This window comes from Schistocerca americana, chromosome 2 (genome assembly GCF_021461395.2).
Source record: "Schistocerca americana isolate TAMUIC-IGC-003095 chromosome 2, iqSchAmer2.1, whole genome shotgun sequence".
Classification (NCBI taxonomy): domain Eukaryota; kingdom Metazoa; phylum Arthropoda; class Insecta; order Orthoptera; family Acrididae; genus Schistocerca; species Schistocerca americana.
Window position 1 is genome coordinate 193,154,577 of NC_060120.1, and position 27,899 is coordinate 193,182,475.

General features: G+C 44.9%; 1 protein-coding gene and 1 pseudogene across 1 annotated transcript in view; one reads left to right on the forward strand and one right to left on the reverse strand.

The window, feature by feature from the left end:
* The window catches only part of LOC124590462, a 625,141-nt gene that overhangs the window by 87,060 nt on the left and 510,182 nt on the right, over nucleotides 1-27,899 (forward strand). The gene's annotated exons all lie outside the window — the stretch shown is intronic.
* On the reverse strand, nucleotides 2,855-2,972 carry LOC124596922 (annotated as a pseudogene).

Consider the following 27,899-nt stretch of genomic DNA (forward strand, 5'->3'; position numbering starts at 1 on the left):
TAAACGGGTATTCATTGGACAAATATATTATATCAGAACTGACATGTGATTACATTTTCACGCAATTTGGGTACAAAGATCCTGAGAAATAAGTACCCAGAACAACCACCCCTGACCGTAATAACGGCCTTCATACGCCTGGACATTGAGTCAAACAGAGCATGGATGGCGTGTACAAGCACAGTTGCCCATGCAGCTTCAGCACGATACCACAGTTCATCAAGAGTAGTGACTGGCGTATTGTGACGAGCCAGTTGCTCGGCCACCATTGACCAGACGTTTTCAATTGGTGAGACATCTGGAGAATCTGCTAGCCAGGGCAGCAGTCGAACATTTTCTGTATCCAGAAAGGACCGTACAGGACCTGCAACATGCGGTCGTGCATTATCGTGCTGAAATGTAGGGTTTCGCAGGGATCGAATGAAGGGTAGAGCCACGGGTCGTAACACATCTGAAATGTAACGTCCACTGTCGTCAATGCGAACAAGCGGTGACGAAGACGTGTAACCAATGGCACGCCATACCATCACGCCGGGTGATACGCCAGTATGGCGATGACGAATACACGCTTCCAATGTGCGTTCACCGCGATATCGCCAAACACGGATGCTGTAAACAGAACCTGGATTCATCCGAAAAAATGACGTTTCGCTATTCGTGCACCCAGGTTCGTGGTTGAGTACACCATCGCAGGCGCTCCTGTCTGTGATGCAGCGTCAAGGGTAACCGCAGCCACGGTCTCAGAGCTGATAGTCCATGCTGTGCAAATGTCGTCGAACTGTTCGAGCAAATGATTGTTGTCTTGCAAACGTCCCCATCTGTTGACTCAGGGATCGAGACGTGGCTGCACGATCCGTTACAGCCGTGCGGATAAGATGCCTGTCATCTCGACTGCTAGTGATACGAGGCCGTTGGGATCCAGCACGGCGTTCCGTATTACCCTCCTGAACCCACCGATTCCATATTCTGCTAACAGTCATTGGATCTCGACCAACGCGAGCAGCAATGTCGCGATACGTTAAACCGCAATCGCGATAGTCTACAATCCGACCTTTATCGAAGTCGGAAACGTGATGGTACACATTTCTCCTCCTTACATGAGGCATCACAACAACATTTCACCAGGCAACGCCGGTCAACTGCTGTTTGTGCATGAGAAATCGGTTGGGAACTTTCCTAGTGTCAGCACATTGTAGGTGTCGCCACCGGCGCCAACTTTGTGTGAATGCCCTGAAAAGCTAATGATTTGCATATCACAGCATCTTCTTCCTGTCGGTTAAATTTCGCGTCTGTAGCACGTCATCTTCGTGGTGTAGTAATTTTAATGGCCAGTATTGTATTAAATTTTTAAATTGTGCTAATAATTATGAAGCATAGAAAATCAAATATTTATTGCCCCTGGAAGCAGTTGCATAGGCAATCGGCAGCGAGAATTAAATGCCGGTTTTAGCCGTTTCATAATGAACTACCTGAAACTGATTTAATGTTGAAATGTAGTTGTGTAAATTATAATCAATAGTGCAATCGTTGGCGGACACTTGTCATTTTTTTAAAAAAATCAGTGGGACTGCAGTACCATAACAAATACAGTTGTGTAGATTTTTTTCGAAGTGAGGAGCGCAGCTCAAGCTCTTGCCTAATTTCACGAGGATGGTTTTCGTAAATAAATTCTGGCTGTCACCTGCATCGTTCGTACGGTAAATCTGCGGCTGTGACGTTAGCCCTTGCCTGCCCCACTGAACTAGCTTTTTCTAATCGCCAGCGGAGCCGACACGTTGAACTCTGACCCGGAGTTTTGCCTGTGGCGCATTTCTGCCGCGCACGCATGCTCTGTCCGCGTTGGTTGACCATCTTTGGCGGCCGGCAGACAGCCGGAGATAGACACCGCCACTTCCCGTTACTGGATGGCGCCGGCTCTGCCCCGACGGTCGGCGCCGTCCGCAGCCGGCGTGCAGCGTCACACGTATCCACTGCGTCAGCAGACAGCTGCCGAAATAGACGGGGCAGTCTAATCGTAGCTGCGTAAACTGCTAGCTGTCCTAGCAGGTCCTGCCAGCTTATCTACACACACAACATTTAAGGGCATATTACGTGGCGGCGGACATGTGCGAGGTTGTATTTCCACCCCGATAACGTCTTCGTCGACTGGACTTTATTCCCCAGTCTTCATTAACTGCGTTAGATTTCGTATGCCGGACGTTGTGGCAGAACGGTTCTAGGCACTTCAGTCCGGAACCGCCCGACCGCTACGGTCGCAGGTTCGAATCCTGCCCCGGGCATGGATGTGTGTGATGTCCTTAGCTTAGTTAGGTTTAAGTAGTTCTAAGTCTAGGGGACTGATGACCTCGGATGTTAAGTCCCAGAGTGTTTAGAGCCATTTGAACCAATTTTTTAGATTTCGTATTTTGAGATATGCCCAATCCTCCTGGAAGCTATCTGCTCACAAAGTCACAGCCGACTTGCTTTCCGAAAGAACTTGTCTACCCCAAAGGACGTCCGTGTGATCAGTCACCTTTATCATGATTTTTAACTTTCGTTGTGCTCAGTTCGTATGCCTTGTGTGATTGTGCTTACGGGTTTAGTATGGAAATGTCAGCTTCCATCCACGGTAAGTCATGTCGCCACTACGAACCTTACTCGTATCCCATATAAAGCACTCCGTCTTCAGGCCACGAGTGGCCTACCGGGACCATCCGACCGCCGTGTTATCCTTAGAGGAGGAAGCGGATAGGAGGGGCGTGGTGTCAGCACACCGCTCTCCTGGTCGTTATGATGGTATTCTTGACCGAAGCCGCTACTATTCGGTCGAGTAGCTCCTCAATTGGCATCACGTGGCTGAGTGCACCCCGGAAAATGGCAACAGCGCATGGCGGCCTGGATGGTCACCCATTCAAGTGCCGACCACGCCCGACAGCGCTTAACTTCGGTGATCTCACGGGAACCGGTGTATCCACTGCGGCAAGGCAGTTGCCCGTGTCCGATATAGAGAACCAAACTAGACGGGACTGAGATTTGCCGGTGTTCAAAACAAATATCGCCGTATTGTCGAACAATGTCCTCATAGAAGACTGTGAGGGGCTTAGTTCAAACAAGTCTATGTGGAGCTCCGGATGACGCTCTGAATCAGGCGAAGAAAACACGACACCAAGATATTTACATTTCTAAAATATATCTAAAAAGAGTTAGGTGAGCTGCATCTGCTACTTAAATGCAAGAACAGCAGGGAACGAACAAGACATTGTAGAACCACTAGGGCCAAATGAAGAAGAAATCGGAAAGAACTAGAATTGCGGCAAGAAATTAATCTTCAAGAGGCGGTACTATGAATGAAGGTAGCAGTTTTCTTTTAAGTGACGATAACTTAGGAGATAAGCCCTAGTTTTTACTGAAAAGCAGGAAATGGGGAACCCAAGGAATAAACAAAACCCTCAAATAATGTATCAAACAACTTTCTGAAACCTGTACTATTCGTGCAGACTTTGAAAGACAAAAAAATGAAACATCTGTCATCTAGGTTTTTCATTCTTACCTCTCGAAAGGAAACACACTGAGGTGACAAAAGTCGTGAGTTGCTTCCTGATATCGTGTCGGACCTCCTTTTTCCCGGCTTGGTGCAGCGCCTCGGCGTGTCCATGGACTTCACAGATCCTTGGAAGTCCCCTGCAGAAGTGTTGAGCATGCTGCCTCTACAGGCTTCCACACTTGCGAAGGATTTTGTGAACTAATTGGCCTCTCGATTATGTCCCATAAACGTTCCATGGTATTCACGTCGCGATCTGGATTGCCGAATCTTTCACTCGAATTGTCCAGAATGTTTTTCAGACCAATCTCTAACAACTGTAGACCTGTTACCTGTCGCATTGTCATGCAAAAAACATTTATCTGTCTTCCTATTATTTGGCTTCAACCCTTACTCTACTGTCTCAACAGGGCAGTGAAATTCTTTACAGAGTAATATTTCCCTGTGCCATCAAATAGAGCTGCCGTGTTTTCTAAATCATTTTCTGTGTGGTCAAGATAGATGTCTCTTATTTACTAAGGGATTATTTAGCGTATCGCTAATACAGGAATATCATAAAATTAAATTACATATACAAATGTACATATTAACGCAACAAACTTAAGTTTGTCTTTACAATTGAATATCCAGTCCTTCAATCCAGCGCACTTTATGTGGAGCTGCTGGCAGGAAGTCCTCTTCAGCACCGTGATAGGCTCTAATCCTGCATTCACTGACAATGTGGTGAACAGTCTGGTATGGAACCCCGCAGTCACAGGCTGTATTAGGCAGCTTCTTCCACTTAAAGAGAGCATCCCTGCATCGGCCATGGCCGGTACGGATTCTGTTGCGAGTAGTCCAGGTCTTGCGTGGTAGGTCGAATCCACTTGGAAGTTTAGCACCTGAGAAGATGTTATGCAGGTGAGCATCTGTCACTGCTTCCCACTGACCTTTCTATTCTTCGAGAGGTTTGAAATCCTTTGCAACTATGTCAGCAGCATCGCACAGAGTTGGATGACGTGAATTCAGTCTCTTACGATTTAAAAGTGGCAGGTCGCTATGCGCGTGTAAGTTAGAATTCCTGTAGATCTTGTGGAATTCTCTCATAAGGGTAGTACATCTGCGTAGATCAGGAGGCATCCCGGTTAACAGTGGAAGCCAATAAACTGTAGTAGATCTGATTGCGCCAGATATTAAGTGCATTGTGATATTCAGCTGGGTATCAACAAGCCTTGTATGATGACTGTTCAGCCAAACAGGTGCACAATACTCAGCACTTGAGTACACCAAGCCCAGAGCTGAAGACCGCAGGGTGGTTGCTGAGGATCCCCAGGTAGTTCCGCATAGCTTATGGAGGATGTTGTTTCGAGTCCTCAACTTTTGAGCGAAGTTAAGAAGGTGTTGTTTGAAGCATAGTGTACGGCCCAGGATGACACCAAGATATTTTGGGTTCCAACTATGACGAAGAATTCTGCCTCTGAAACTTACTTCCAGTTTTACTTTCGCCAACCGATTATTTAAATGGAAGCAACACACTTCTGTTTTACCTACACTGGGTTGGAGTCTCCAAATTTTGAAGTAATTATCTAGTGTAGATAGGCCATTGTATAGAATCTCTTCTGTTTTCTTCATTTCGTGGTGTCTGAAGTTCCATGCGGCTTTTCACGGATGATGCTGTAGTATGCAGAGAAGTTGCAGCATTAGAAAATTGCAGCGAAATGCAGGAAGATCTGTAGCGGATAGGCACTTGGTGCAGGGAGTGGCAAATGACCCTTAACATAGACGTATGTAATGTATTGCGATTACATAGAAAGAAGGATCCTTTATTGTATGATTATATGATAGCGGTACAAACACTGGTAGCAGTTACTTCTGTAAAATATCTGGGAGTATGCGTACGGAACGATTTGAAGTGGAATGATCATATAAAATTAATTGTTGGTAAGGTGGGTGCCAGGTTGAGATTCATTGGGAGAGTCCTTAGAAAATGTAGTCCATCAACAAAGGAGGTGGCTTACAAAACGCTCGTTCGGCCTATACTTGAGTATTGCTCATCAGTGTGGGATCCGTACCAGGCCGGGTTGACGGAGGATATAGAGAAAATCCAAAGAAGAGCGGCGCGTTTTGTCAGAGGGTTATTTGGTAGGCGTGATAGCGTTACGGAGATGTTTAGCAAACTCAAGTGGCAGACTCTGCAAGAGAGGCGCTCTGCATCACGGTGTAGCTTGCTTTCCAGGTTTCGAGAGGGTGCGTTTCTGGATGAGATATCGAATATATTTCTTCCTCCTACTTATACCTCCCGAGGAGATCACGAATGTAATATTAGAGGGATTCGGGCGCGCACGGAGGCTTCCGGCAGTCGTTCTTCCCGCAAACCATACGCGACTGGAACAGGAACTGGAGGTAATGACAGTGGCACGTAAAGCGCCCCTCGCCACTCACCGTTGGGTAGCTTGCGGAGTGTAAATGTAGATGTAGATGTACGGCTAGAACCAGGTCATCGGCATAGCAGTATTTTCTGGACGAAGTGTCAGGTAGATCAGGCACCCTACACGTGGTGGTGCTCATTGAGCAACAGTGATTACAGGCAGCCAGCCTATCCATAGGATCTCTTGGCAATGACACATCAACTAAATAGCAGAAACTGTTCTTTTCAGAGCCCATTAACAAGAAACATTACTAAGGGAAGTCAGCCCATATAATTTGTAGAACCTGTCGAGCCAGAAGCTGACTCAGTGGATAATGTCCGGAGGCAGCAATTTAAAGAAATTATTCCAGACAGTTGAACAGCAGCCCAAACTGTTGTATAACGGATACGGAGAAGGTTATGACGAGACTCAGACGAGATGAGACAGTTACCGCATACACGATGTCGTTTCGGGACCGCTTTGCGATATCAATCAACCGCTCCGGGTCCGTGACGGAGCGTTCACTGGCACCCGATGGCGGAGTCAGTGCCCGCAGCCGCATTCAGCAGGCGTGGCCCCTGCAGTGAGCAGCAATTTCACAGGCATTACGGCCGGCCGCCGCTGACAATGGCGACAACAATGGTCACGCGGATGCCTGCGCTCTTAGCTCCTCCCAGCGTCACCGTCGGCGACGGCGGCTGCGGCCATCCACTTCCGCGGAGCCGCTGCGAACTGCGCGCGCTGACGTCGAGGCGTGCAACACGGCGTCGGAGACTCGGAAGGCTGGAAACGAGTCGCTGCAGTGGTAACGATGACAGTGAGCAGGTGAAGTGGGTTTCGCGGCGGGGTCTTCAGCACACGTACTACTTTATTAAAATGTAAAACTGTTATCAATCCTAAGGCTGGTTTGAACGTCACACTTCTTCGTTCGGCTTGGACGCAGGTCCTACTGGATGACGTACGCCCTTGCTTTTCTCGGACTTTTCAACTAACATCGCCAGCCAGTTGAAAGACAGGCTACAGTTTAAACTAGACTAGCGGTGCGATTTTCACATTAATTAACACCTTTTTAAAATAATTGAAAAGCCACGATCGCTTCAGTATCGTTTACTAGATGACCGGTTTCAGCACTCTGAATGTGCAATCATCGGATCTGAAACGTGGATTAACATTTATAAAACCATATGGACATCACGGCACATGAGGCAGACCATCTGACAAACATCATTGTCACAACCAATAAAAAAATAATTTAAAAACTGCTCTCATGGTCGTTCTTTCCATAAAATATAGAACACCGGTGTTAGACGAGCGGTGGTAATTTCATCTGGCGACTTCAGTTTTATATTTTATGTAAAGAACGAGCATGAGAGCAGTTTTTTATTATTTTTCATTGGTTGTGACAATGATGTTTATCAGATGGTCTGCCTCATGTGCCACGATGTCCATATGGTTTTATAAATGTTAATCCACGTTTCAGATCCGATGATTGCACATTCAGAGTACTGAAACCGGTCATCTAGTAAACGATATTGAAGCGATCGTGGCTTTTCAATTATTTTAAAAACAGAGTGATCGCCCCACGACACATCATGTGTTCACTGCATAACACTTTTTTCTTTTTTCTTTCCTTTTTTTTTTAAGCTGTCAGTCTTCTCACTGGTTCGCCGTTAGCCGGTATGAATTCCTCTGTTGTGCCAACTCCCTCGTGTCAGAGTAGTGCTTGCAGCTTACGTCCTCATTTATCTGTCGAATGCATTACAACGTCTGAATTCCCGTACAGATTTTATCGTTTGCTTCTCTTTCTAGTACAGTGGTTCCCAAGCTGAGGGTAGTTATTCCGTGAGGGTTAAAACTAAACTGTTCGATTTCGTTTGTCACGAAAATAGATTATTTTCGAAAGATCATTACTATTATCACAATCTTGTGAGACTCTAAGCCGGCCGAGGTGGCCGAGCGGTTCTAGGCGCTACAGTCTGGAACCGCGCGACTGCTCCGGTCGCAGGCTCGAATCCTGCCTCGGGCATGGCTGTGTGTGATGTCCTTAGGTTAGTTAGGTTTAAGTAGTTCTGAGTTCTAGGCGGCTGATGACCTCAGAAGTTAAGTCCCTTAGTGCTCAGAGCCATTTGAACCATTTTTGAGACCCTAATATTAATTATATAAGTTACCAATAGTTACTTTTTCTCAAAAAATGGTTCAAATTGCTCTGAGCACTATGGGACTTAACATCTGAGGTCATCAGTCCCCTAGAACTTAGAACTACTTAAACCTAACTAACCTAAGGATGCACACACAACCATGCCCGAGGCAGGATTCGAACCTGCGACCGTAGCGGTCGCACTTTTGCTCAGTTAGTAGCATTACCGCGGTGGAGATTACAGGTTCTTCACTTAGTCCACCCACTACATACATATCTTGTGCTTTGTCCCGTACATTGCTGATGATAAAAGTCAGATGTATACGTAACAAATGCTAAATATCTCAAGAAAAGTCTTCTCCAAGTTGTAGATAATACCTGCAATAGTCCAGAAATTGCTTCATTAAGCGCTTCAAAATAGATAAATGAATTACTTGGCAGCGCAACACACAATTAACTTGTAAGGGCTACTATAGTGCTGCACACAGTATTATTATGACTGAGGTCAGACCTAAAGCATTATCAGCCTGAAGTCTTCAAATTTCTGCCTGTTGAGAAGTAAGGAGTGCAGCAGTCAAGTGATTTACGAGCGGTAGGTATAGTGCATACCTTTCAACTTCGTTGATTTTAAATGGGGGTGGCTGTGTGCGGGTCATACAAGTGCTGCGACGGAGAGGAGTAATGCAGGGGAAGTATGTTTTATAACAAGTGTCTACCCTCATTGTGGATGTTTACCTTTCTTATATGAGAAGGACTCGGAGCTAGTACTTGCGATGCACCACGATTTCCTTTGTCAATTATTCTAACACCCCCCCACCCCCCAATTATTCTAACACCCCCCTCAACACAAACACACACCACACACATACACACACACACACACACACACACACACACACACACAAACAAACTAAATATCTTTCATCATTTTAAAAATAAAAGTGTTCCATTCTACTGTTAAGTCAGGTACTAAGTTGGTGATGATATGGTGGAAAGGGCGGAGAGCGGGGGGACGACGGCAACAAACGGTACTAGCTAATGCCTGATTACATTCACGGGTAATGGTCAAAGAAAGATTGGGACCCACTGCTGTAGTATCATGATGAAAATTAATTGTTTAGGTCTTAACACATACCCTATCATTATGTCCCTTCTTCTTGGCAGTGATTTACAAACACCATAAAGTCATCGATGTCGCAAACACTCTCTGAGAAGCACGATCGTGTGTACTGTCCAGATTAATTGATGTGTTGATTCTCCCTAAATAAAGATGAACAACTGAATCGTGGATAAAAAAGTAAACTCCATATTTACTGAGGCAACATTAGCGTATTTATTAAACTGGACGTCATAGACGGTCGTGTGTTTCGGTGTAACGATTTATACTGATATGACATCTTACGAATACACATTCTAGTTGCAGGTAAGCAGGGGGTAGACTTCGGTTCACTTACAGCATACTCGGGAAATCTAGTCATACTAGAAACGAGACTCCTTATAAAGCACCCGTGCAACCCATCCTAGAAAACTGACCAAATACAAGAAACCCCTACGAAATATTACTAAGAGCAGAATTTTTTTGAAGTCTCCTACGTCCTCGATTATTTGCTGAGTGTATTCCTATCCCATTCTTTCCCATTTTTTACCTCTCTCTACCTTCCTCTGGTACTATGGAAGTTATTCCCATATGTCTTAACACATCCAGTCGCGTCTTCTTGTCAAAGTTTTCCATGCGAAGAGTGGAAAGTGAAAGATTCTAAATGCTAAATCTCATATTCGCCCGCAATTCATGATGCTCTACCATATGATGCTGTGATCCAAACGTACATTCTCAAGACAAAAAACAAATGTGTAGTTACATGTGCTTTAGGCATTACAGAACTGTAATCAACCCTGAATGTCTTTATGGAGTAAAACTAATTTTAAATAGAAAGAGGGCTGCTGTTTCTGTCATTGCAAGCTCTTTCGTTTCCATATTTTTGAAGGAGACAGTATGGACCAAAAAAGTTCAACAAATATGGGCTCAAAGATTCGTACCTTAAGAGCTGTAGGCACTTATACAGTAGAGGTGTTTCACAGCAGCATGCACGAACAAGTGCTTGTGGCTCTTAAGCTATGAATCTTTGAGCCCATATGCGCTGGATTTTTTTTTCTTGTTTTGGTCCATACTACCTTCTCCAAAAATATGGAAACCAAAGATTTCGCAATATATTACATTTGCCTATGTTAATGGTCAGTTGCCACTCCCTGCACCAAGTGCCTATCCACTGCAGATCTTCCTGCATTTCGCTGCAATTTTCTAATGCTGCAGCTTCTCTGTATACTACAGCATCATCCGCGAAAAGTCGCATAGACCTTCCGACACTATCTACTAGGTCATTTATATATGTGCTCCGTCGTGCTAATGACCTCGTTGTCGACGGGACGTTTAAACACGAATTTCCTCGTCCTCCTCCTCCTCTTGTGAGGGTGGGTGAGCTGTGCCTGGATGGCTCAGCCGGCAGCCACGAGGAGGTCGAGGTGCCGGGTTTGAACCCCGGTCCGGCGCATTGTTTTGATCTCCTAGGCACTTAGGTTCCGGCTGTATCGTCCGCACGGTTTCCTAACGACAGCCTCCTGGAGACGCGGCCGGCTATCTGCGTGACCCTGCCGCGGCGCCAAGCCGGTGGGCCCCATGTTTGGCGGCGCCGGTATCTCAGTGGGGCAAGGCGGCGGGCCGGGCCGCGCCGGGCCTCCATTAGCGAGTCTGCGTGCCCGCGCGCACGCTATCGCCTCTGCCGAGTCGCCTCCACGCCGGCCATCCTTGCCGGCTTATCTGGAGGAAGTCGCTCGCTATCCGGTCAGGACTACGTGCCACCGTAACCGGCCGGCTGACTGTATGACGCCAAAGGACTCTCGCTGCAAGATAACTCCCCACTCAATTATCTCCGCAAGGCGCGCGGTGACACTTCACGCTGTTTCCGAGAAAGTGGCGACAGTCAGTCTCTTCGGTCACAGTTCCGTGGACTGCAGGAGCGTATCGAAAAGGAGGAAATGAGATGGTCATTTGCGCAAAAAAATCAGTCACCCACCCAAAGCAGTTCTCCGTTGCAACCTTCAAAAATTCTCTACAAAATCGACTTTGAAATTCTGCGAGCGACTTTAATTCAGTAGAGGTAGGGTAATTTCGCCTGTCAGTAGCGATCGAGACTGGTAATCGGTGTTGCGAGCCCCCTTTCAGTAATTTTTTTCTTTCCTTCTTCCCTATTCAGTTCGAATATCTACATAATTTAAATATAAAACTTATCAAATATACGATAATTAATGCATACAGGGTGTCCCAAAATTTGCGATACACATATCCAGGTCTTGTAGAGCGGAGTGCGCTCATAATTTTTTGAACAGGAACCGCTGATGATGATGATGTTGGTTTGTGGGGCGCTCAACATCGTGGTCATCAGCGCATCTGCAAGTTCCCAATTTTTCCATTTCCAGTCTTGCCACGTCTCGAATGATAATGACAACACAAACACCCAGTCGTCGGCCCGAGAAAAACCCTGGCCCGGCCCGGACGCGGGATCCCGTGATCCAGAGGCAGAAACGCTAGCCATATTTTTTTCCCCCTTTATTTTGTTCGATGTTGTTCTTTGCGTTTGGTCTGGGCGGACGTCACCTTACATCGGTTCAAGTTGATCGTTGATTCCTTCACCCAATTTTTTTTTTTTTTTTGCAGAGGTCCACAGCCCCTCTGACCGAACACGCTGAGCTACCGTGCCGGCATGAAATGATGATGATGATTAGGACAACACAACACCCAATCCCTGAGCGGAGAAAATCTCCGACGCAGCCGGTAATCGAACCCAGGTCTCAGGATTGATATTCTGTCGCGCTGACTACTCAGCTACCGGGGGCAGATCTAAAAAATTAAATGCCCTGGGTAAGGATCAAACAAGCGACCTTACGTTTATGAGAGTTACGCGCTGCCTAATGCGCTACCGAGGCACGCTCGAAATAAAAGGTTTGTGTGTAAGGGTGGTGGGCAGGTTGATTCTGTGATGATATTACATATATTCAGGGATTACGAAGACGAATAAATGCATCAATTAAAGATAAGAATCCCTGGTTCGTAAACTAACGAGTCCAAAGTTAAAAGCGAAAACCATTCGAGTACCTCTGACGGTGCATTACATCTACCGGTACTGTCGTCGCTAAGATTTATTGCAGACAACCTCCAGAGGTGGTAGTATGGATCAAAAAAACAAAAAAGTCCAGTGAACATGGGCTCTAAAATGCCTACCTTATCTGCTATGAGCACTTGGTAATCTCCGCTACTGCGAAACACATCTCCTCTATTGAACAAGTGCTCACAGCTCTTAAGGCATACATTTTAGAGCTCATGTTTTCCTTATTTTTGTCCATACTACCACCTCTGATAGTTGCCTGCCCACAATCATAGCAACATCGTTATCAGTAGATATATTCCACTGTCACAGGTATCAGAATTATTTTCGCTTAAACTTTCGATTCGTTTGTTTCCGATACAAGTACTCTTACCTCAAAGTGATAAATTTATCCTTCTCCATCATCCTAGAGCGTTTGTAACATCAACATGGAATCAACGTGTATACACATAAATTTACCGGCGCCAGCGTCTATAACTTTGACGCTCTGTCGCGTCGTTCTCGGACATGGGTTCTATTCAAAATATTATGTACTCGCTCCCGTGTACAAGCCCTAGAAGTCTGTAAAGGAAATTTCCGAACACCCTGTACATAATGATCATTGTTTTATGAAAACTGCATGAGTCTTGAGAAGAAACGCGATACTAGAGACCGCCTCTGCACAGAGGGAGTTAAGAATACTTGTTATTTGCTCGTATATTAAAATTACTTCCCAGTAAGACCTGTCTGAGATTACAGAACCTTGTGCTACACTGCTAGACAGGAAACAAATTCTACCTGTATACTAGCTCCGAAAATCCGCTTACCGACTTACGAAACGTAGACAGAAACTACTGAAAGAATAGTATTTCTCATATTTACATGCTCCATTGTCATATTATTCAGACCTGTGCTTATAATCTTAGTGCTAAATAATATCCTGATAATGATGACTGCACCCTCTGGAAGTGCGCAGTTCGTAGTCTAGTGGCTAGCGTTGCTGCCTCTGGATCACGGGACCGAGCGAGGTGGCGCAGTGGTTAGCACACTAGACTCGCATTCGGGAGGACGACGGTTCAATCCCGCGTCCGGCCATCCTGATTTATGTTTTCCGTGATTTCCCTAAATCGTTTCAGGCAAATGCCGGGATGGTTCCTTTGAAAGGGCACGGCCGATTTCCTTCCCCATCCTTCCCTAATCCGTTGAGACCGATGACCTCGCTGTTTGGTCTCTTCCCCCAAACAACCAACGTGGATCACGGGGTCCCGAGTTCGATTCCCGGCCGGGTTGGGGATTTTCTCTGCCCGGGGACTGGATGTTGTCCTCATCATTTCATCATCATTCGTGAAATTGGCTAGATTGGGAGTTGGTGCGGGCGCTGATGACCGCGCAGTTGAGCGCCCCACAAACCAAAGAATAGCACCCTTTGATATTAGAATCTGTTGCTGTACAAGATCTTACATCAATGCGTGAAGTGTACTTCTCAAGTTTTGGGATGAATGCCGTTTCTCATTGAACTGCAGCTTCTTGGAAGTTTTGCCAAGGTGATTAACTCACTGCTGTATACGAACTGTGGTGGTGGTGGTGGTGGTGGTGGTGGTGGTGGTGGTACTGGTCTCGTACTAATTGCTAACAGTGAAGGGAAACTGATTTCTATTTTGCAGTTTTTTCAAAGTTATTTACCTTATCCTACACTGCAAATCTTGCACCTTAACAAATGGCTCTGAGCACTATGGGATTTTACATCTGAGGTCATCAGTCCCCTACACTTAGAACTACTTAAACCTAACATCACACACATCCATGCCCGAGGCAGGATTAGAACCTGCGTCGCAGTGGTCGCGCGGTTCCAGACTGAAACGCCTAGAACCGTTCTACTACCACCGCCAGCGCCACCTTAACACACCATACTAGGTCCAACATCGTAACAAAAGATACTGCTGCTAAACACCAGCAGTTCAACTGTAAATCTCCTATTCCTTACAGAAACAAACAGCTTTAAACGTCTGATTTCTTTACAGATGAGGTAATGTGTTAAAAGATTCGATGTTAGGAAAGTGAGCGAGGACAGGTTTAGAAAAGGACTGAATTTATGTTCAGAGTTTTGTTGCAGGTCGCTAAGTGCTCTCTTTATCAACCACAGGGTAATTTGCGCTCCGTTCTAAGCAAAAGCTAGCTTCTCACGCATCTAAATGTTTATGACGCCAATCTCCTGACCTATGTGCCAAACAGTGATTCAATCTTGTTGGTATATTAGGTGCTATATAAGTATGCTGTGTGCGAAATGTGCTGCGAAACTACTAAAGAAGTAATAAACTACAGCGTCATGGCTAATGCGAGAGTTCTACTACATGAACAGCGCGGGAATGTAGTGAGCAATGAGCTTGTTTCACGAGTTTGTTTGCATGGCCATCCTCCGCAGCAAGCACAGATATATTTGTTTTGTAAATAAAAAAACCGCCTGCTCTTGCCGCACTGCTCTCTCTCTCTCTCTCTCTCTCTCTCTCTCTCTCTCTCTCTCTCTCTCTCTCTCTCTCACACACACACACACACACACACACACACACACACACACAGACCGCTACGGTCGCAGGTTCGAATCCTGCCTCGGGCATGGATGTTTGTGATGTCCTTAGGTTAGTTAGGTTTAACTAGTTCTAAGTTCTAGGGGACTCATGACCTCAGCAGTTGAGTCCCACAGTGCTCAGAGCCATTTGAACCATTTGAACACACACACACACAGAGAGAGAGAGAGAGAGAGAGAGAGAGAGAGAGAGAGAGAGAGAGAGAGTGTTGTAAACATAACAGAAATGAATACACTTTGGTTTTGAACATATTCTTCGTTACGTTGGCAACATGTACGAAAGTAAACCAGACAGGATGAGACACATAGTGAACTCAAAGTATTTACATCTTGAAATCACAGTTTTCGTTCAATTATCTATAACTGGTGACAGAAGACTAACAGTTCATCACAACAATAAGGGCAAACAAGATGAAAAGTGAGAAGAAAAAAGGTCGGAACATAAAAACATCCTTCTATTTCGTAAATAGAGCTGTTGTGTGACCTTCAGGATGTGACTGGATGTGAGGAAACGTAGATGTCAACTAAAAAAGACAAAGAACTGTAATAAATGCTTTTTTAAATGGGAAAAAACGAGACGTGAACTGTTTTATAATCTACAATCAATAAAAGTCAAAATAAAACTGTACCGTTCTAAATCCTGTTGATGATGCCTTAAAGTGAAAAAAGGCGAAACGTGTCTAGGAGAAATAAGAGTGCCGTTAGAGAAGGGTTTTTTGTGTAGAAAACAAAATATTTCCCTTTCGTTATCTTTTTTATCTGTGTGTAGGGGGTGGGTGTGCCAGCCTTAAAAAGTTTCGAAAAGGTCTGGAATACTATATAAAGATTTTTGGAAGCCGTAAATTGCTCTCATTCTCAAATACTGGATGAATGTAGTCTGGGCAATTTACAAAAGAGTTAAGTTGTTCCTGGACGTGCACGCAGTTACCAACTATAATTCTTGTCTATTATATTAAATCTTTAACATAAGATCGTACTTCTTGACGAGTAGTTTATGATAGCGTTTAAAATTCGGTCTGTAATAATGTACATATTGAAAATCCTGTTTTCGTTGCCCGTGGAAGACGTTCAGCAGTATAGATTTCCATTGACGTGGCTGTTGTGGTTTATAACACATCTTGCACAGCTGCGGAAGCATTCTTCAAGACTGTACATAATAGGCCAAGGTATTATTTAGCGTGCATTAAGGTTTTCGGAATATGTAATAGTGTCCTCATAATTTTTTTTAACTGTGTTTTAGCTGGTATTGCAAATGAGCTGCATCGGGATTGTGTAAACGCTAACACTCTAAACACTGCCCGAAACGTTAGACTACGTAAAGACACGATAAGATCCCGTAAAAGTTTTATTGAAGATGACAGTATCCGTGGGACTCTCTTCTCGCGTAGGATTATCTGCTGCGGGGAGGGGTCTTATCTTTCGCCTGACTGATGTAATAACTGTCAGCTCATTTAATGAGCAAACACTACGTTTTATATCACACACACACACACACACACACACACACACTGTTATGTGACGTTTTCTATTTTCCCAAAAATTCCCCTTCACCCGTTCGAAATCGGATGTGAAATGTGTTTTTGACTCATTCACTAATAGCCCTGATAAATCAGCGGTTGTGAGGCAACTTGTCGTTAAGAGTTATCTGGCGTAGACGACTCTGTCGCATCGTAAGAGAGCCAAATATATACTGACCGATGATTAAAAGAGTTCAAGGTCCCAGCGAACGGTTTGTAAATCACCTTCGCTTCCAATGGCGACGTAATTTCCGTTTTTCCTGGTCGCCTGCGATAGGCCGACGGCCTCGGAAAATTTTTGTCTCTGCAGACTGCATATCGAATACATTCGCCTTGAACAACATAACGCTGCGAGGGCATCGTCCCATGAGTATTCCCCTCTGAATACTATCGCTAGTCACGACTTTATTGATGCCCATTAAGTTCATCAATTTAAAAGTACTCAGGTCCCTTCGCTTTCGTCACTAATGCGTCAAACGCAAGACTATGTTGACGAAATTGCACGAAATGATGTTTCAGGTGCTTTGGTAAGATTTTATCTCGCACCTAATTCTGTAATTTTTTTTTTTTTTTACTTTTTTCGTTACATAGCTAGTATCATTTCAGCAATAACGCTCAGGAATACGGTATTAATTTCTAAATCTGTCGTAATTGACTGCGTAAATAATAGGCATACGTAAAACGTTAAAAAAACGCCTCTACAAAATTTTAGAGTATTTGGAGATTTTTATTTGACATTGTCGCTGATGAACCGTTTCCTCACGATTGTTCTATGAAAGTTTTACACTATTGGTGGTCAGAGACTGTGCTGAAACTGCCGTATGATGAATATTGTTCTATTGACGTAACTGACCTATGGATTTCTTTTTCTACAAGGAAGTGAAGTATTTTGTGTACGAGGCAGCGATGGACATATCCTAAATATAGAACTGCTCACAATAGGTTTGTAATTACTGTTGTGCCTTAGACTGATATTTGACTTCAAGGTAAAACATATCCTATAAATGCATTCGCCATAACTAAAAAATAAAAATTGATGCCCCAATTAATTAGGTACATATGTACATACAAGATCCGCAATAAATTCGTCGTCCCTCATGTAGATAAATGCAAATAAAAATGTATAGATTCTCCATTTGCGTATAATGTTGGAATAATTCAACAGGCCGGCCGGAGTGGCCGTGCGGTTCTAGGCGCTACAGTCTGGAGCCGGGCGACCGCTACGGTCGCAGGTTCGAATCCTGCCTCGGGCATGGATGTGTGTGATGCCCTTAGGTTAGTTAGGTTTAAGTAGTTCTAAGTTCTAGGGGACTGATGACCTGTGAAGTTAAGTCCCATAGTGCTCAGAACCATTTGAACCATTTGGAATAATTCAACAACTGTTTACATCTCAACAGATATGAAGTACACTACTAAATGCTGTTTCGATGTTTGAGGTGTAATGTATTTCTAAAAATAGTCCAGTTACAACTTGAATTACTAAACATAACCCTAATAGAGATCCAAAAATTTCATCAAAATGCAATATTTGTTGGTATATCAGTTAAGGAGCTATTAATAATTTTAATTAAATAATGTCTTAGTTGTAAGGCTTTATTCATTAGTAAAATTATCTTATTTTATGAATAGGTCCTTGATTAATAGTCATGATTTTGACTACTGTTAACTGTTCTAGAAATAGATAAATTATTATTGTTATTGTATTAATAAATGTTGGATTATTATATAGTTTTTCTAAAGATATTGTTATTTCTTGATAATTGGTTGAGTTATTAATGTTTATACATTAGTGTTTTTAAAGAAATTATGAATATGTCTATAGTGGTTAGTGTAAATATAACAATGATTTATAGTATTAAAGTAAAGATTTTGGTAACTGATTTCGGATTGGAATATTTCATATGATGTAATCCTTGTAATATAAGTAAATAAAACTAATATACCACCAAGAAATGTTAAAAATAAAATATATATGATAATAACTGTCTATTACAAACTAATGAGAAATGTTTGTAATATTATAAAAAGTGTTATTGATATTGGATGTCTTAGTTTAATCAAATTAATATTTATTATGTTTGATAATAATACAATTTTTATTTTAATCATTTCAAGGGTTAGTTGCATAAAATATCGGTTTTGGGGATCGAGGATGGAAAACGGGAAGTTCTAAAAGTTGGGGCTAGACTTATTTCCGGTTTGGAAGACAGGTGTTCCTTTTACTATTAAAACTAATGTTTATATTCTCTATTTTTACTTCTTTACTGGTTTATTTTTCTGGTGCTTGTGTGGTTGCCCATTTGGATGGTTGGTTTAAAGATTAAAGGGACCAAACTGCAAAGGTCATCGGTCCCTTGTTTCATAAACACGCAGAGCATATTGAAACCATCCATCATTCCCTCCAATGAGCTTTCGCTTGACATCACTGAGGTCGGGAATGGCAGTGGTCTGGCATCAGTGGAATGCAAGCTGCAAGGCTGCCCTGAAGTAACCGACTTTACACTTCGTTGTGTCACTGTGGTGCCAACTGCTGCTCAGATTGCTGCTGCAGATGCAGTACGGTGCGCCAGAGCCATACGTCGAACGCAGTGGTCTTCCCCCTCGATAGTGCCACATGGTCTTCAGAAGCCCGGTCTTCTTGCGACGTACATTCTCGTCACAACCGCTCTCGTGTACTCCGGCCACATTCCTGCCAAGTTATTCGGAAGTAACAGCTTCTCGTAGCCCTGATACACGACCTAGTTAAAATTCATTGGGATACTGAGGTGCTGATAATGGGGTCTTCGTTGTGTTAAATGCATTCTTGACCAACATCAACACGCCCAATTTCAAAGTTCGCTAAGGCTCACGACCTTTGCAACGTGTTTTTAAGGCAAACCTGATTTGCTTGGTCATAGTGGCGCTACTGGCGGTATTGTTATGCGAATGGTGCGAAATTTTAATAGACACCGTATTTCAGAGGTAGAAACGTGCCTAGTAACCTTTGTTTATGTCGCACAACTCCTTGATGTTGCGGTCTTTTTTCCGTCGGTGTACATGCTGTGTCATTTCATGAAGACTAGCATATGGAGGATGACATGAAAACACACATCCCACCGCATCCCAGGCATTTGAAAATCAAGGGATCAGTTAGGTCAGGGTTTTATAGTGTGAGGTGCAACTTGGGTCTTGCATTATCCTGCTGAAGTGTGTCATGACAACGGAGTTTACTGTTCTTGCTACCTAATGGCGAACACTTGGCCGCCCTTCAGTGATTATCAGATCAGTCCTGTTTTCATGTCCTATAGCTCCCCATACCATATTTCCCCGTTGTTCAAAATCAATGCCACGTCTACTTCCTGGATTCAAATAGCAGCATTGACCGCTACCCAGCTAAGAGCATCATTGCGCGAGACGTGAGACAATGCAGCCAGCCGCCGACTGTACACAGAGAGAGATCAGATAAGCGGCCTAGTCCCGCTGTTCTGCTCGCCAAAGACGGTAGAGTCGGCGCGATCGTGACCTGCGCTGTAGACAAGACCCTCGACATAGTGCAGGGGCGCCGCTCACGACAGACATGCCGCCTGGGCACTTGCTCACCTGCGGCTATGTATACGCCCTCGCGCTGGTACTTGGCCGAGAATCACAACGCATGTGCTAATAGGAAACTCGACTGCAACACGCTTAGCTGTGGGATGATCTTTTGCTTAGACTTAATACTGCTTCCCCGTTTCCACCTGTGGGTTATCGACGAAGGTGAGCAGAGGAAAGCGCAAACAGCGGTAACCCCCCACTGTATTTTTTCTTTTGTTTCAAGAATATGTAACATAGTAAATAAAGGACAGCGATATGCACGTATACAGTTGGCGGTAATATCGCGTACACAAGGTATAAAAGTGTAGTGCGTCGGGGGAACAGTCATTTGTAGGTATTGTATGTTAACCGGGGGCCTAGAAACGACGGAGAGGCTCCGTCCCCGCCGCAGCCGTAGCCGCAGTGGTCCGCAACCCCACGACGACTACCGCAGTCCACTTCACTCCTCCACCGCCCCACACCGAACCATTCTTATTGTGCTATTCAGCCCCTGGTAGAGTAATGGTGGTGTACTCGTACGTGGAGAAGTTGTTTGCGCAGCAATCGTCAACATAGTGTAGCTGAGGCGGACTAAGAGGAACCAGACGGCATTCGCCGAGGCAGATGGAAAACCGCCTAAAAACCATCCACAGACTGGCCGGCTCACCGGACTTCGATCCGCCTGGTGGATTCATTACGGAGACCAGGCGCTCCTTCCCAATCCGGAAAGCCGTGCGTTAGATCGCACGGCTGACCGGGCGGGCGTCATTTGTAGGTACTTCATGTGAAAAGGTTTCCGACGTGATTATGGCGGAATGACGGGAATTAACAGACTTTGAAGGCAGATGGAGCTAAGCGCATGAGACGTCCCAGTTCGGAAATCGTTAGGGAATTCGATATTCTGAGACCAACAGTTTCACTACAGTGCCGAGAACACCAAATTTCATGCGTTACTTCTCACCATGGACAACGCAATGGTCGACGGCCTTCACTTAACGACCGAGAGCAATAGCGTTTGCGTAGTGTTGTCAGTGCTGACAGACAAGCAACATTGCGTGAAATAAACTCAGAAATCAGTGTGAAACGCGTTAATGGGTTATGGTAGCATACAACCGACGCGGCTGCATTTGCTGACAGCATGACGTCGTCTGCAGTGCCTCTGCTGGGCTCATATCCATACCGGCTGGACCCTAGACGACTGGAAAACCGTGCCCTGGTCAGATGATTCCTGATTTCAGTTGGTAAGAGCTGATACTGGGTTTGAGTGTGGCGCAGACCCCACGAAGCCATAGTCAACAATGTGCTCGCAAGCTGGTGGTGCCTCGATAATGGTGTCTGCTGTGGACTGAGCGAGGTGGCGCAGTGGTTAGTACACTGAACTCGCATTAGGGAGGACGGGCCGGCCGCTGTGGCCAGCGGTTCTAGGCGCTTCAGTCTGGAACCGCGCAGCTGCTGCGGTCGCAGGGTCGAATCCTACCTCGGGCATGGATGTGTGTGAAGTCTTTAGGTCGGTTAGGTTTAAGTAGTTCTACGTCTAGGGGACTGATGACCTCAGATATTAAGTCCCATAGTGCCTAGAGCCATTTGAACAATTTCGGGAGGACAATGGTTGAAACTCGCATCCGGACATTCTGTGATTTCCCTAAATCGCTTCAGGCAAGTGCCAGGCTGGTTCCTTTGAAAAGGCGCGGCCGTCGTCATTCCCCATACTTCCCTAATCCGATGGACCCGATGACCTCGCTGTTTGGTCCCCTACCGCAAATCAACCAGCCAACCACCTTGTGGACTGTGTTTACATGGAATGGAAAGGGTCCTCTGGTCCAAAAGAACCGGTCATTGGCTGGAAACGATTATGTTCGCCTACTTGGATACCATTTGCAGCCATTCATTGACTTCATGTTCCCAAACGACGATGGAATTTTTAATGGCTGACAATACGCCATGTCATTCGGCCACTGTTGTTCGCGATTAGTTTGAAGAACATTCTGGACAGTTTGAGCAAATGATTTGGCAGCGCAGATCGCCCGACGTGAATCCAATCGAACATTTATGTGACCTGATCTAGAAGAAGTCAGTTTGTACACAGACACCTGCACCCGGCAACACTTTCGCAATTATGGACGCCTATAGAGGTTCCGTGGCTCAGTTTTTTGTGCAGGGGACTTCTTGAGTGCATGCCATGTCGAGCTGCTGCACTACGTTGAGCAAAAGGAAGTTAGGAGGTATCCCATGACTTTCGTCGCCTGAGTGTACTATTTACTTCATAATGTTATGCACCATTTTCATTTTACACATAGTAAATATAATGAAAAGTTATAATGAAATTTTTTTTCAAAAACGGTACGCATAGAGGGATCGAAAATATTTGCCCTACCGGACCGCTTTTAAAACTAATCCAGTGGGTACAACATACCATCTTTCAGAAGATTGTAGAATTTCTTTGTTTTCTTCGCTGAACCTAAGAGCCCTGTTATAGTATGTTCCTATAGAATTTATTTCTGACAGTTTTATATGTGGCGCTCAAGGAAAAGACTTCACTCATTTTTCCCAGAAATTTCGTCTCTGAATGGGTGTTCAATGGTACTTCTCTCTGCCAATTGCACGACCATCCTTCAAAAGTCAATATTAGGAAGCCCGCCAGCTCTTCTTCAAGAACTTTACCCAAAACTGTAGATCTGCTATTCGCATGCGAACTTGTAAGTCTGAATGGAACGAGGTATTACTTAGTGCACAGATTATAACACGTGATTTGAAAACTTGTAAGTGTGGTCCTCTGCCAACACTCGTGTTGCTACTGACCCCAGTTTGTTTAAGACACAACGGTCCACACAGATGTGACGAATGCAAATTTTACATTATATTAAAATTTTCTTATGAAGCTCCAGAAGGGCGAAACATGTCGGTAAAAGTATTGTTTCTCCTCCAACAAAGACTGTTTTTCTTTCGAAATAATAATAATAATAATAATAATAATAATAATAATAATATAGACATCCCTAAGCGGATATGATGGCTTCTCAACAGTTTAAATTTTAAAGAGATTTTAGACCTATTCCTGAATAAGTTAAAAGTCCTACGTAGTCTTCGGATACATTTTCTCCATTCACTCTGTACTTAGAGTTTTTTGAGTGCTTATATTTTTGAGTTCTCACAAAGTCTAATTTTTACCGTCTTGATCCTAAGGACTGTCTATAAAAGTTATCTCCGTTTGAATTTTAAAATCGTCACAGCTCAGACTGACTTTACAATCGGTGTGTTCCAAATAAAAAGTACAATATTCAGGGTGAGAAATAATGGTTTGCTTCAAAAAGGCGTTTTGTGCCAGTTCTGTCCGCGTTCCTGTTGGGGCAAACCGCATAATTTCCCAAGGTGTACAATGGGTAAGATGCTCGTGAAACGGTATCTTTAGCAATAATGTGCCCGTGAAAATACGTCTTCAGCAGTAACTTTGCCGCTTGCTTACGTATCGAATATTCTGAAAATATCTTTATTACACAGTCACTCTCAGACCGAATGGTCCCTTCGAAGAAACTAACTGCTTTCCTCATTTGAAAAAGCTGGGTCGTATATCTGTGATGTGACCCCAGGCACCGCAGCCAGCAGACTGTATTTTCGGTCGGGAGCACAATGCGGTGGGTCTCCTAGACCGCCCATATCTCGCGCCGTAGGCGTTTCTACAGAGATTGAAACCGACACATTTCGTTAAAAATGGCTGCGGTTTCGTATTTTAAGTTAGGGGAAGAATGGGGTGACTCTTTGGTGGGCGCAGTGGGTAGGAGACATCCCCGAGGCCACTCTGCAGGGGTTGCACCCCCCATCCTAGAGCCCCATCTCATTAACAGCTCCGGGTAGAGGTGGGCTCGCAGGTTTATGCTAATACGTCGTATTTCTTCCACCTCTGGCCAGCAATAAACGTTGTACGCCGCGAGGAGATCGGTCCGAACGACGAAACATTAACGGCCCCGAAATGCATTAAGAGCCACGCAGAACCCGACGCGCGAGTTTGAGACTGCCTTATCGGTCTCTCACAAGGCGGCACTCACAGCTTTATTGCAGATTTCGTTCCGACGTGGACAAGCTTCTTTTTCTCTAAAAACCAAATGTTCGCAGCGAAGGAGGAGGAAAATCGTAAATACCGGTACTCATTTTTCTTTTGAGAATTCGATTTTGCTCATCGAGACACGTAATTTATTTTTTTATTTAACCGCAGAAATATTGTAACCCGTAATGTGTAGGAATTTTCATAGCAGGAGCTCTTTAAAGCTATAGCAGAACGCTCTCTCATTCAATGTTCTTCATGCCTGCATCTGAAGACGAGGAGAGAGAAAAAGTTGTCAGTCAACTCATAAACTGCCCCCATATTGCAGAGTGCTCTAAGTGGAATTATTAATTGCCATACATTTCTGCCATCTACATCTGTTCACTGCTAATAACATATTTTAGACGGAGCAAGTCACATATCATCTATTTTCCTTCATTAGAGACTGTGTTACGCAGCTATAAATATATTTATTTCGTAGCCTCCCAGAATGAACGAATATTGGGGGAAGAATAGGTGTGGAACCTACCCAAATAACAGTGCTGTGTAGGATGATATTTTCTCGGCACATTTTTCCCTATTACTGTGCGTGTTCCGTCTTCAAGCATCGTGGGACAGCGGATTTAGTTGGTAAATTACGAATTTTATTCGCCTTGTAGTTGGATATTTACTTCAGAGTGTTGTGGCTTGCCCGACTGCTTACGCAGCTGTGTTCCAGTTAACGAAGGACAACCAACGAAATATGCAGCTGTTGAAGAGAGTCATCTCGAGTTGCGTAGGCTACAAAAGAGAGAGCATAAAAAGTTCTCGATATATTTGCCGCGTCAAATTTGGATAAACTCCCACGATTTTGACGGTTCTTTCCACCATCGTCGAAAGCTTGGGATTGTATCCAGTTTGACGCTGCAACTAAACCGATAAATTTTTATGCAAGGATTCCGTCGCGGAAATCGTCGTAGCTACAAAAGAGAATGTTTCGAATACCAAGAAAACAGTGACCTGCTCATGGAAAAACATAAAACAGAGAACACTTGGAACAATAATATGCCCTACATGCATTGTTTGTGTCTGAGTGAAAAATGCAGATACACTTCGTTGTTTTGTGGTAAGTTCATCTTGATAACACCAAGTCTCCTCACTCTGGGTGATGTTGTCCCGAAAACAAAGTTCCGCGTTTTGCACCAAGTCGCGGCAGTCGTCTACGTGTCATTGTTTTTGTTCAAGAATCAGCGTGTGCCGGGAAAACGTTGCACATCCTTACCTCTTCTCCGAAGTGGCGAAAAAAAAAAAGCTTGCTCTAAGTGCCCTAACAACCCCAGACTGGGTCTCCCGGCCAATAATGCCGTACGATCATTTCAGTTCAAGTTGTCACTGTAGTAAGTGCACAGATGTCGCTTATACGCCAGGAATAAAATCAGTCTATATCTCTATCTTCATACATACTCCGCAAGCCACCGTCCGTTGCATGACGGTGGGAACCCTTTATCAGTACTCGGTCATTTCCTTTCCTGTTCCACTAGCAAATAGGGCGAGGGAAAAACGACTGTCTATATGCCTCTGTGTGAGCCCTAATTTCTTATATCTCACCTACATGGTCCTTACACGCAATGTGTGTTGGCTGCGGCAGAATCGTTCTGCACTCAGCTTCAAATGCTCCCTAAATTTTGTCAATAGTGTTTCTTGAAAGAAGGTTTCCTTCCCTCAGGGATTCCATTTGAGTTTCCGAAGCATCTCTGTGACACGTGTTTTTCGAACCATCCTGTAACAATCTAGCCTCTAACTTCCGCACAATTTCAGTGCAGTAATGTGTACATTGTAAATAAGTGTGTGTGTGTGTGTGTGTGTGTGTGTGTGTGTGTGTGAGTGTACAAAAAAAAAATGGTTCAAATGGCTCTGAGCACTAGTGGACTTAACTGCTAAGGTCATCAGTCCCCTAGAACTTAGAACTACTTAAACCTAACTAACCTAAGGACATCACACACATCCATGCCCGAGGCAGGATTCGAACCTGCGACCGTAGCGGTCACGCGGTTCCTGACTGAAGCGCCTAGAACCGTTCGGCCAAACCGGCCGGCGCGCTAATCTAGTTAACAGAATTAGTAAAATAAATATTGCCGTATTGAAGGGGTTTTTATGCCTTGATCCCCAAAGATCAGCGCAGGTGGGTCGAAACGCATCCAGTAAATTAACGTGACATGATCTTTAGATATCGTGATTGGTTGTGAATCCTTTAGACGGAACCCTGCTGGGAGCACAAATTTTCAGAAGTTAATCTGCATTCGGCAGCTGGCTCAGGGAAGACGGATGGCTGCCAGGGGCGGGCTGTTTGTTCTCGCTGAGCCCCCGTCGTCGTAATTGAGAGGTGCACCGCGTGAGAAGGACGCGGCCATTGTGTCCGGCTCCGGCTTCGGGCTCAGGTCTGGGTTTGGCGCAGCGACGCCCCACGGCACGCGGGGCCGCGGCTGGGGCTGATTTGTAATTCAGACGGGCCGGCGATTAGCGGCCGTGGGCGAGCGCGCCGCATTGTCTCGGCAGCGTCTTCTTCACCGTGGGCGGACACCAAGAACGCTCTGCGCACGTTATAGCGCCGGGGCGCGCCTCCACAGCTGCTGAGAGCTGCCGCGTCAACCGGCGAAAATAGGCGGCCGCCTCAGCGACAGGTACAGCTCCCAGGACTGCGTCTGTTGGTGCGATCCGTAATGCTTAATCGAGAGACTGGGCGGCTCGGCAGGAGACACTTGTTGCGTGTTCACAGTTGCTGATCTACCACACGAGGTAAAAACTCGGCAGTGGATGGGGAATCTGACGCAGTTCTCTTGCTTTCTCGAGTAATCCTCTTCCAACAAATCCTTCTATTGTCTCCCAGAACCCTCTGCCCCCCCCGCCCTTCAAACATGACATATCGTCACTCCCACACTCAAGTTGGGGGGGGGGGGAGGGGGTGACGTTCATGGAAAACACACACTATTTAAAAGGTTCACCAAATCCACAATTTTGAAGGTGAGGCAGTGAAATTTTATTTGGCACCATGCTTTTCATGAAATTAACGCCCGCCCCCGGTAGCTGAGTGGTCAGCATGACAGATTGTCAATCCTAAGGGCCCGGGTTCGATTCCCCGCTGGGTCGGAGATTTTCTCCGCTCCGCTCAGGGACTGGGTGTTGTGTTGTCCTAATTATCATCATTTCATCCCCATCGACGCGCAAGTAGCCGAAGTGGCGTCAACTCGAAAGACTTACATCCGGCGAACGGTCTACCCGACGGGAGGCCCTAGTCACACGACATTATTACATTATGAAATTAACATGTTTTCTGTTAACGTCCATGGATTAAAGCTGTTTAACTTTTATTATGGAATTAAAAAAAAATTTTCAAGAATTAATCTTTCTCAGAAACTAGTCAAGGAGTTTCTACAAAATTCATTACCCGTGGTCTTGGGGTAGCGTCTTTGATTCATAATCAAAACGTCTTCGGTCCCGGGTTCGATCCCCGCCACTGCCTAAATTTTGATAAATAATCAGCATTGGCGGCCGAAGACTTCCGGCATAAGAAGTCAGCCTTGTCAAAGAGGGCGGAGGAGCGGATAGAGGTTCAGGGCACTCTCTTGTCCTAGGGGTGGGAAATTGCCCCTCAAGGCGGAAGTATCAGCAATGATCAACGGCATGAGGATGCAGAAGGCAATGGAAACCACTGCACTAAAGACACTTAACATGTATCCACAGGACATGTGGCCTGTAATTGAAGAAGTGTCATGATGATCTCTCCATTGGCAAAAGATTCCGGAATAGTCCCCCATTCGGATCTCTGGGAGGGGACTGCCAAGGGGGAGGTTACCATGAGAAAAAGATTGAATAATCAACGAAAGGATAACGTTCTACGAGTCGGGGCGTGGAATGTCAGAAGCTTGAACGTGGTAGGGAAACCTGAAAAGGGAAATGCAAAGGCTCAATCTAGATATAGTAGGGGTCAGTGAAGTGAAGTGGAAGGAAGACAAGGATTTCTGGTCAGATGAGTATCGGGTAATAT